This window comes from Palaemon carinicauda, chromosome 38, assembly GCF_036898095.1.
Source record: "Palaemon carinicauda isolate YSFRI2023 chromosome 38, ASM3689809v2, whole genome shotgun sequence".
Lineage (NCBI taxonomy): Eukaryota > Metazoa > Arthropoda > Malacostraca > Decapoda > Palaemonidae > Palaemon > Palaemon carinicauda.
The window spans coordinates 57,597,835-57,610,334 of NC_090762.1; the positions used below are offsets into that span (position 1 = coordinate 57,597,835).

Consider the following 12,500-nt stretch of genomic DNA (forward strand, 5'->3'; position numbering starts at 1 on the left):
CCTCCTCCTTCTTCTTCTTCTTCTTCTTATCCTCCACCTCCCTCTACTTGGGCCAACACATTGATTTTCAATAATCAGGGCTATATAGCAATAATACGGAGATTTACAAAATGAGAGACTTCGTGATAATCGCAGCTAGGCTAATAATAAGATGCCCGCCGAGGACGGAGGGTTATATCTACATATACGGTCATTATTACTTTACATAAATTCATATATTTGTATAAATTGTATACGCGTTTGGAAGATCTTGTCGTCCCTTTATCGGGATTCGGTTTCGAAATCGTCGCGGTCTTGTTTGTCGTAGTTGTCCCTCTACAAGTCGCATTTTCGATCGGCGCCGCTCGCTGTTGTCGCAGCCAGCGACGTTTGGAACAGAAGAAACGACAGTAAACTGAACATGTACAAACACATTTTAGAGTGCAACCCTGGAGACGATCTCTGTGACCTCCCTCCCCCTCCCCCCTCTCCCTCTCTCACCTTCCTTCCCCCCTCACTACCTACTATCCAACCCCTTCCCTCCTTATCCATAACACTACTCTCTACAATTTTCTTAATGTGGTAAAGCCTACAATGATAATAATAATGATGATGATGATGATGATAACCAAAAGTCAATAATGATGATAAGACCCGGGTGATAACGATGAGAAAGAGGGCGCCCTCACGTGACCTATGACGATAACGACGATGGTGATGATTAGTAGACCCCCCGGGGATACCCACCCGTTTGTGCCGAATTTCCCCAGGTGCCACCTGCCCGTTCGTCGTGTCGAATCACGTTTAGGCCGTCGAGCCTTAACCCAGTTTGGCCTTTATCCCATTAGGCAGAAGGAATCTGCGAATCTCGACGAGGCCAGATCGAATTTTGAGAATGCGATTACCTGGGTCGTAGACGAATGGCCCGTCTTCATCAAAAACCCATTTACGTCCGGAAGATGTCTTTCTCTGCGGATTGCAACACAGATCTGGAAGAACGTTTTATCCTTTTTTTTTTCATGCATTTCTTTTGATCTTTTGTACTTTTTCTACAATCTTCGGCAACTCTGTTCAAAATAACAGGATACAAAATAATAGCTGAGAAACGACAACTCAATTACTATATTTTGGGGGTAGGAATAGCCAAAATAAATTTTTGTAATTGAGGATAACCCTATAGATTAGTTGATGACTTTTGATGTCACCTCAATCTTACGTAGATTTTAATGATATTTGCACGGCCTTGTGTTTTTTTTTTTATATACAGACGTTTGAGATAATTTGAATCACAACAAATTTTTTTTATAAATATACATATACATACATACACACCCACACACACAAACATATATATATATATATATATAATATATATATATATAAAGTATATATATATATATATATATGTCAGTACCATAATATACGATGAAGAACGTTTATTTGCGTGTACACATTTTATCACATCCTGTATGTGTGTATATATATATATATATATATGCATATATATATATATATATATATAAGCGTGTGTACATACAGTATATTTCATTAATTTCCACACATATACAGTATGTATATGCATATATATATATATATATATATACATATATATATACATATATATATATATACGCAGTATATATAATAAGCATACAAAGTTACACGGTGAAGAAAGGCCTCAATACATTCTCTCGCAAACAAAATCATTCATCGGCACCATTAAACGAGCAGAGATGAAGGAGGATATAGATCAGCAGAGGTGATTACGCATAAAGATCGAGAGACCATTGTAATTAATATTTATGTTCCTAGCGACCGAACAGAGGCGTCGCAGGGTAGCAGGTCAGCTCGCCATCAATGACTCCTGTCTCACATCGAATAAAGGACATAGTAGTGTAGAGAGAGAGAGAGAGAGAGAGAGAGAGAGAGACGAGAGAGAGAGAGAGAGGCCTCTTCAATGGAAGCGGCAGAGAAAGAGAGATAGAGAGAAAGCTATGGCATACACCTGGAGGGTCAACAAACAGAGAGAGAGAGAGAGAGAGAGAGAGAGAGAGAGAGAGAGAGAGAGAGAGAGAACGGCCTATACGGTCTAAACTGTCCTCTTATGAATGCGTACACAAATGAGCTATGGCTTGTTACGGTCTTCAGAAAGGGAGGCATTAAACAAGGTCATGAGTAGGTGTGACCATAGGCTAAAGAGGCTTCCACTTCGATGCTAATGAGGTTCTCAGGCTTAGATTTATTGCTCTCATGAACTTACGGCGTGGAAACTAAGGTGGGCTATGCGTTTGTATATGTATGTATATACAGTATATATAAATATATATATATATATATATATATATATATGTATATATACATACATATTATATATATATATATATATACACGCATACATATATTATATGCATATATACATGGATATATATCTATGCTACATATACACGTGTAAATTAATAGTTATATACATGTGTGCGTTGAGTATGCAAGACATATTTTCTTTATATAATGGCTCACAAATTTACACGCACTCAACACATATATATCTATACTAATACACACATACGCAATATACATACATACATACACACTCATATATATACATATATATAAATATATATATATATATATATATATATATATAAATTTAGAACAATTTCTCAAATTATTTATTTAATATTACTGACATTGAATTGTCAATTAATGATTTACTTTAGTAGAATATTTAGTATGTCTATACACTGATGTACATTGCCGAATGCACGTTTACTTAAGGATATAAATTAAACATAACAGCATTTCACGTATAAAAACAGATCTAAAATATATATTCTTTAAAAATCGTAATTGAAGAAAACGGGAATTTTTTTTTTTATCAAACGGTAATTTGGACGCTTTATCTATTTCAGTGGCCTTTTATTTCACATGAAAATTTTCATTACATTATTCTTATGATTTCAATCTAATTGGCAAAATTATTTATATATTCCCTATGACAGATGTATTGATTTTTTTTTCTCATTTTTATCAACAAATTAGACATTTGAATAATGTTATCAGCTTCAGTAAGACGGCATATTTTAAACTAATACACTCTCTGATATATCTTATATGTAGAAAAAAAAATTAAAATATAGATCTGATAGATTAGGCAAGAAATCAAACATCGTAAAAAATTGTTTACGTCGATATTTTTTTGCGCTAATAAAAGATAAAAAATGAACATTAAATTTGATAAACTATAAACTTTTTATTTCTTTTTTTTATGTTTAAGGTACAAGTTGGCATACCTGATGAGAAAATTTTAAGTTTTTGTCTGAATAAATTTAAGTATGCATTGCTCTTAAGGAAAGGCCGAGCCCATTTGCATTATAATGTTTATATATATATACATATATATACATATATATATATATATATGTATATATATATATATATATATACATATATATATATATATATATATAATTCTTCATAAAAATATTGCAGTTCTTGTATATCTATATTTTAAGAAATTTCGCAATGTCAGATGAGACTTTTTAAACAAGACCTTATAATTTTCTAATATTTATTATCCTTAATAATAGAATCTAGATATTCTTTGTACCTACTTTGATATTCCTGTATTCCTTTTTTTATTACAGTAATTCCTTTCACTAGTTAAATTAAGTGGAAACTATGCAATTTGCTTCCCATGTTCTAGTTATAAAATATCGGATTTTTTTAAATAGGGAATATAGTTAAACTATGAAAATTTATATACGTAAATTGCCCTATATAATTTTTTTCATAGGTTATAAATACACATACGCACACATGTACACAAATGTGCATGTACACACACACGTACACACGTACACACACACACACACATATATATATATATATATATATACTATATATGGGTGTATACGTGTGATCGATATATTTTCCTATTTTTTTCATGACATTAAAATAGATATCACAGACAATATATGCAATGATCTATTAATATATTACGCATCCTTTCCTTGAACATCAAATATTGAAGTAAATTGTGAACTTAACGCAAACAGTACCCCATATAAACCCTCACACATTCGCAGAAACGCCATTTGAATTTCCTAGATTGAAATATGGTACCATATTCCTAGCTAATAAATATATCTATTTTGTATCATCTAGACTGTGGTATTACCATTTAATTTACACGGCGTTAATCCAATGCAAATATAATTAAACAAAATTGAACTACAAGTAAAATTTCAATAAGATAGAAATAGTAATTAATTTGTGTCAGATAGCGATTACACGAATCAAAAAATACTATCCTTTAATTCCCTACATTTTCTTTAAAGTTCTGTTATCTTTTCTTATAAAAATCCCAATAGGAAGAAACTTGTTTTCTGCGGATATTTGTGACATCTGTAAAGGCGTGTGTATATAAATTTATATGTATATAGCTATTTTAACATACACCCATAATTATATATATATATATATATATATACACACATACATATATATATATATATATATAGTGTGTGTGTGTGTGTAATATAAAAGTTATTAGGACTAAATACATATTTGTAACGATATATACATTTGTATATATCATATACACCTACAGTATATCTATATCTATACACACACAAACACACACACACAAACACATACATACATACATATATATATATATATATATATATATGTATATATATATATATCTGGTCCAGTATATACTAATAGATAATATAAATGCACTAACATACGCTTATTTACCAGAAAACTGAAGAAACATATAAAACAACAAAAACTGATAACTATAACTTCAAAGAATGCAAGACAAATGAATCATAATAATCATCGACTTAAAAAGATTCCGTCAGTATTGCTAATATTATCTTGTGCCTGTGAGTTTATGTGAGACTATATTTTTAACTAATAAAAATTCATTTACTTAGAAGAATCTGTTCAAAGAATTTTGTTAAGTGATAAAATGTGATTCAAATTTTAAGCGATAAAATTATAGACATAAAATTGAAATTGCATACATATGTGTACGTAATCTGTGTGTATACCAAATATTATTCAATGTTAATTTATTTTCATTTACTATGAAAATATGAATGATTTAAATTGCATGGATTCAATTTAATCATAAACGTTTACTACTTCGAAGTGAGGTCAGATTAATTTTGGACGAAAATCATAATTATGAGAAAAATAGGCAAAATCAAGTTTTTTTCAGAGCAGTTCTAGCAATTTATCAATAAAAAACCTTGTAATTACCTACGTTTTGTGTGAATTTGAATTACAATAATTTAAGAAACTATATATTATCTATTTATTTATCTATGTTATGCCTAAATGATGATGGAGCTTTACGTGTAAATATTACTTTGAATAATACAATACGTACCGGTACATGCATAATATACACATACACACACATATATATTATATATATATATATATATATATACATATATATATATATATATATATATACTGTGTATATATATAGTAAAATTAATTATCTTTATGAATTTCCTTCACTTTAAAAATTAATTTTCAATAAATATTCTAATTGTAAAAAAAATAAAATAATGAATTTGCCATAAAGGGAAAATTCCCGGTAGAAAAATCATTCAAAAACAAATTTTCCGCCATGAAAAAATAAGCTTGTGACACTATGAGCATTAATGATCTCTTAGAAATAATAATAAAATATTGATCTAACTTAACTACCTGAAAAAATCAAAGTAAGAATGAAGTGAAATAAAAATGAGATAAACGAGAAATATTTATGCAACTAAGTTTCCCTGCAAATACTTTTTCGGAATAAATCTAAATTTTTTATATTCTATCATGTTTTTTTTATTTATTAAATTTTTTACAAATATATATATATATATATATATACTGTATATATACAGGGTATATATATATATATATATATATAAATAAATATACTGTATATAAATATATATATATATATATATATATATTTTGCTTTATTTAGGATCAAATTTACGCAAACTAATCATTCATCAAACATGACCTTTACATTGCAATGACCTTACCGGACGATAAAATCTCCGCTGCAAAACGACAACTGAAGCAACAAATTGAAGATAAACAAACATGAAAATGTCCAAAGACAATTTTTGTCACTGGCTTTTGACTCTGCCATTTACTCCCAGACACCCGTGATTTCATCATCACCCTTGGTGTTGAATGTATGTTATTAACACACAAACATCGGTATGCGTGGTGGCAGTCAGGCACGCTTTATAAGCATGTGGAAAACACAATAGTGTTAACGAACATCATAGTTGGCGTTCAGAAATATAGGAAGGCAGGGGTAAATGAAATAGTAAAGATGTAATTACATACAACTATATATACACAAACAGGCGTCAAATCCACAAACGTTATTCATGCGTTCATAGATAAATGTGAATAGTATAAAAATGTAACATTAATATTCAAAAACTCCCATTTAATTTGAGCCATAAATGCGTACACATATTAATGAGAAACAGCAACGAGGCATCATTCACATGCACAAACATGCACCAAGACACATAAACATCGTCGCAGCAAGAAAAACAGCTGTGGAATCCACAAACAAACATACATAGGGGAGAAAATCTACGGAGTAAGCGCAACAAACATAAGGTTAGGCCTTTAAAAGCCTCCCCAAACAAACAAGACTCGGACAGCCTGAAAAGGGTTGAACTGGGCTGCGGCCGGGGTTTCAACATCGGCTGACCACTGACCATTCACCAAATTAACTTTTCATGGATTTGATGATATTCTTGCTCCTCTACCACCTCCTACTCCTACTCCTCCACATCCTGATAATATTCCTTCCGTCCTCCTTCTCCTCCTCTTCTTCTTCTCGAACCCCTCCCTCCTTCCCTCGTCTAATTCTTATTCCAGCAATCACCTTTCATGCCTTCTCTTCTTAGCAGCTTCTTCCTTCCAGTTATTCCTACTCTCCTTATTTCAAAATATTTTAAAGATTTTTTTCTCACCGGATCCTGATTTAATTCCTCGAGATTATTTATTCATCCCCTCCAATATCACACATATATGATAATAATGACAAAATCAATTTAGAAAAACAATTCGGCTTCCCAAAACCAATTTTCCTATTCACAACGAAAAGGAGATGCAGAGGACTAACCTTCATCTAAAGGAGAATTCTAAAAAAAAAAAAAAACGCACTGACGTGAATACTAAACAGCGAGAAATAAAACCAGGTATAACCTACATATGCATACATACATACACATTATATATACAGTATATATATATATATATATATATCTGAATATAGATATAATGTATATAGATACACACACACACACACACATATATATATATATATATATATACATATATATTTAATGTTCGTAAGTTATTTCATTGAAGTTTGCCTGGAATCATTTCACATTCAAAGTTGACAGACCTACGAACGCATCATACACATGCACGAATTCACAAATTTTATATATATATATATATATATATATATACATAGCAACATTAAGTGTAGAAGAATTTGTAGATAATATAGACTGATACCTAGGTTGAACGTCTTGCGTTCTTAACTTTCAAACCATTTGAATTCAAATCCTCTGGATATCGGCGAAGCGCTTCTCTCTCTCTCTCTCTCTCTCTCTCTCTCTCTGTTCCGCCAACGCTGGGCTCAATGAACCACAGAACGCTATAATGACCGAGATCTTAATTAGTGCTCTTGAAGGTCGCCGTCTTCGGACCGACTCTTATTGTTCTCTTATTGTTTCTCCACCAATTCCTGCTCCCTCTTCGGGGACATTGCATTTTCATTCCCGGGTCCCATGTTGCCGGCGAGCGAGTTGCTGCGGCCGAGACGCGATTGGGAGAATGATGTCGGAGAGGAGAAAGAAAATGAGAAATAACGAATCATGAAAAAACTATGCTAGTTGAGGAGAAGCAGTAAGATAAAGAGAAGATGATTTGGAGGGAAGTTAAGACATATATGGGTTAAAAGTATAGAGATGCAATGCATTGAAGAAACGTCATACGAAGATGAAATGAAGTGGAGAAGCGGTTGGAAAAAATGGAAGAAGAAACAACACCGAAAATGTTCGCTGCGAAGCGCGAGAGTGAAAAGTGAAAAGACAATGACAGAGAGTAGGAAAAAGAAATTAACGAAGCATTGAAACGGTGGATGGTGTACATGAATGAGAATTAGAATATTCAAGAAGTAGAAAAAAATTAATTAGATTAATATATAACGATTATAAGAAGAAATATAAGATGAAATTTAGAAAGAATATTAATATAACACAGAGGATAAGAATAATAGATAAGAGAAGAAATAAATAAGAACAAAGTGAGAACAGGCATACACGAAAAAATAATGAGGGATAATGAGAGCATCGAAATGCACAAGAGGAAGACATGAGAACAGTCGGGGGGGGGGGGGGTAAAAAAAAAAAAAGAATCAAAGACCGACGAAGAGGTGGAGTTACATAAGAGGAGAGATCAAAGAGGAGTGGGTGGAGTAAAGAGCAACTAATAGCCTTTTCATTAACAAGGTGAAAAATTTATTTAGTGCCAAATATCATGCATCGTGTGACTGGAAATTCAATGAATGTGCACGATAGCATATTGATAATCTCTCTCTCTCTCTCTCTCTCTCTCTCTCTCTCTCTACACACTATATATATATATATATATATACACACATATATATATATATATATATATGCGTGTGTGAGTGTGTCTACCGTGATTGAAAGAGAAGCATGGGAAAAAACAATGCAGCAATGAGAGATGGTCATTTACTTGTGAAATATTTATTGAGTCCAAAATAAAGAGAGAGAGAGAGAGAGAGAGAGAGAGAGAGAGAGAGAGATTCTCTATAAAGCGAAATATTTGAACCAATTCATTTATCAATAATAATCTGATACACACCTTTGTCAACGAGATATATGCCTATATCAATGGCCCATGTATCTTTGACATTGATTTATAAGTTTATCTTAACGTGACATATGTAAAGCAAACTGATAAATTCCTAGATAACATAAATAGACATAGCAAATTAATAATACAGACTCATTAGGAGACAACATAGGCCGGTACCCAGGATACGCGAGTAATATCTAGATTCGTACTTTTAATAATAAATTAATGTCCAAATTAACGTCATGCAGTGCCATACCAAAGAAATATATACGCATACTAACGTGAATGTACCTATATCAGCCTGATATATGCATTTCCGTTATTTATCGTTGTCAACTGTAAAGTAGGAACAGGCAAAATGAATGTATGGAGGGCCTATTATCCTTTATTATAATTCACACTTATTTGGATCAACCTTTTCTATACAATAAGGGAAATAAGGCTATAGCCCCATTAAAAAAAAAAAGATATATACTATAATTATGATACAAAAATTAAATTGTAAATTGTTATACAGATACATTTGGAAACAAACAATAAATTAGTATCCAAGAAAATAGAGTGAGGTAATTCGTGAATAAATATATATATATATATATATATATCTATATATATATATATATATATATACACACACATATATATATATATATATATATGTATGCATGCGTGCATGTGTGTGTACATATATGAAAATGCATGCAGGTTAAACTGAATAATAAATGAAATAGCACGCAAATTCATTCTTCCTATTTCTTTTTTTTTTATTTGAATCCGAGTGACATATACATATTGTTTAAAACCTATAAATTTCAGTGATATACTTTAAAGCAAGCAAAATGAATGGCTTATTATTGAACCTTTATTACAGAATGAATCGATAGACACTCAATAATAACGAACGGGGAAAAAAAAAACGAAGATGAAAAATAGTACAGAGGTAAGAAGGGAGTCACACCATTACATTATTTCGTGGCAACTTAATGTAACACTCGACTGGCCTTAATTGTAATTCAATACGAAGGTGAGCCAGGAAAAGAATTTGTGAGAGCTGGCCATTTGTATCACATTCAGGGCTTGGGAGCATAGCTTACTCCTTCCATGAATTATAGAAGGATGAATTACAACCGGAGCACGCTCTCTCTCTCTCTCTCTCTCTCTCTCTCTCTCTCTCTCTCTCTCTGAGGAGCATTTGGCAATGTAACATTTGAAACATCGCTCAGTCTTTCATGATCTAAAATATGATAAATTTGAATCTAAGCTCTCTCTCTCTCTCTCTCTCTCTCTCTCTCTCTCTCTCTCTCTGAGGAGGAGCATTTGGCAGTGTAACTTTTGAAACATCGCTCAGTCTTTCATAGCCTAAAATATGATAAATTACAGCCTAAGCTCTCTCTCTCTCTCTCTCTCTCTCTCTCTCTCTCTCTGATGAACATTTGGCAGTGTAACTTTTAAAACATCGCTCTGTCTTTCATGACCTAAAATATGAAAAATTTGATCCTAATCTCTCTCTCTCTCTCTCTCTCTCTCTCTCTCTCTCTCTCTCTCGTCTATATTTAAAGCATGCAACAGTAAGTCTTGTCGTAGGTAGTTTTTCTATAAAACTGATTGACTTAAAATATTATTTCAGGTGACAAAAAAATGATACCAGTAACTGGAATTGATGGCTATATATGCAAATTTAACGATAAAAAAGTTTTAATATATTTTAAAGAACCAGAATATTTATTCATTTGTTATATATTAGATGTATATCATTTGTGACGTGAAGTTGTACGACGCCAAGTGATATATGAATAAAATTATTTGAATTCTTATAAAATTATTATAAAGCTTATCAAATTTATTATAAAAGTCCAAAATTTCTTGGCAATATCTGCAAGAACCACGATTACAATATATATAACTTATGAGCCAACTCTTAAAAGTTTAAAAGTTTTACACACACACAAATTTTGTACGTACAGAAATATTATACACAATATATATATATATATATATATATATACAGATACATATATAATATATATATATATATATATATGTGTGTGTGTGTGTGTGTGTGAAAAATTAAACACACATATTGAATGACTAAATGGAAGATACTCTGACCCGAGAGATGCACGGGTCCATGACTTAGGTCCTCCTTTTTAACAACTTTTTTTTAGTTCATCTCTTTTTTTTTTATTGTTTCTCTCTGCTTCGGTCCGTGCGTGCTGCTTCAAAACAAATGTCCATCAGTCTAAAAATGAGTGAAAGCAGAACGAAACATCAAAAGGAATTCGGACTGGCGTTAGAAAAGACTTCCAAAAAATGAATTTCAGCCGTTTCCACCTTTTTTAATGACGATTTTGAAAAGAGTACAATTATGAATAGATAAAAGTCTGCTCGATGTTTTTTCCATCATGTGAAAATTGAGATGGATGCCTGATCTTGCAGACATTTCATGCACACAAACACACACACAGGCGTAAGCAATATCTACGGATATTCATGTGATCATATTTCATCCAAAGAAGATACATTCTGAAATATACAAGAAAACGATTCGAGGTAACTTTTATCGTGAACACCAGATGCATCGATGTATTTTTCATCCATTCCCGAATGGCAGGGGTTGAGGAAGCAGATCTAAAAATAACCCATTGCCAGTTTTGTAAGAAGGTTTCACGGATACACGGAATGCGGCGATCGCCAAAAATAGGATCGATCAAAAATATTGCTCATCATACGCTTCATTCTGCTCTCTTGTTTTCCGGAGGACGGCCAGTGGGTGGGGGAATGAGAGAGGAAGGGGGAGGAAAAAGCAGGGGGAGAAGGGAAAAAGGGAGGAGAGAGAGAGGAGCTGATAAAAGAAGAGGTGAGGGAAATGAAAGGGGGGAGAGGTTGAACCACGGGGGAAGAGGAAATAATGTAACCAATTGGATGCGTTGATGCGAGATTTAGCATTTCATCGTTACGTTTGCATTATTAATGCGAAGGAAAGAGGAAACAAGAAACAAAAGTCTTCAAGGATAGAGTGCAATAAAGTGGTTTTATGATTAACAAATTAAGCCAAACAATACAAACACACAGACAACACACACACACACATATATATATATATATATATATTATATATATATATATATATATATATATATACATTACATATATATATATATATATATATTATATATATATACATATATATATATATAATATATATATATATATATATATATGTTTATATATACACATATAAATATATATATATATATATGTATATATATATACATACATTTATATATACATATATATATACATATAGATATATATATACATATACAGATACACACACACGTGCATATGTGGATACTCAGATTTGAATCCATGCATGCTGTCTGCCTGGACGAATATATAAGTGTAAACATAAAATACTAATAAATAAATGAAAGGAGAAACATGGATAAAATATTTTTAAAAATTGCCACTCGTTTGATTGCACACAACGAGCGTTGGCCGATCACTGGCTGTTGCAAAAGTCCTTTCCAGCGTCCGTTGCGAAGGTTTTATTTCGGCGTTCGTTCGTTATTCGG

The 12,500-nt window shown here is 31.9% G+C and overlaps 1 long non-coding RNA gene across 1 annotated transcript in view; it reads left to right on the top strand.

The window, feature by feature from the left end:
- LOC137630654 (uncharacterized) overlaps positions 1 to 12,500 on the top strand; it is a 123,386-nt gene that overhangs the window by 422 nt on the left and 110,464 nt on the right. The gene's annotated exons all lie outside the window — the stretch shown is intronic.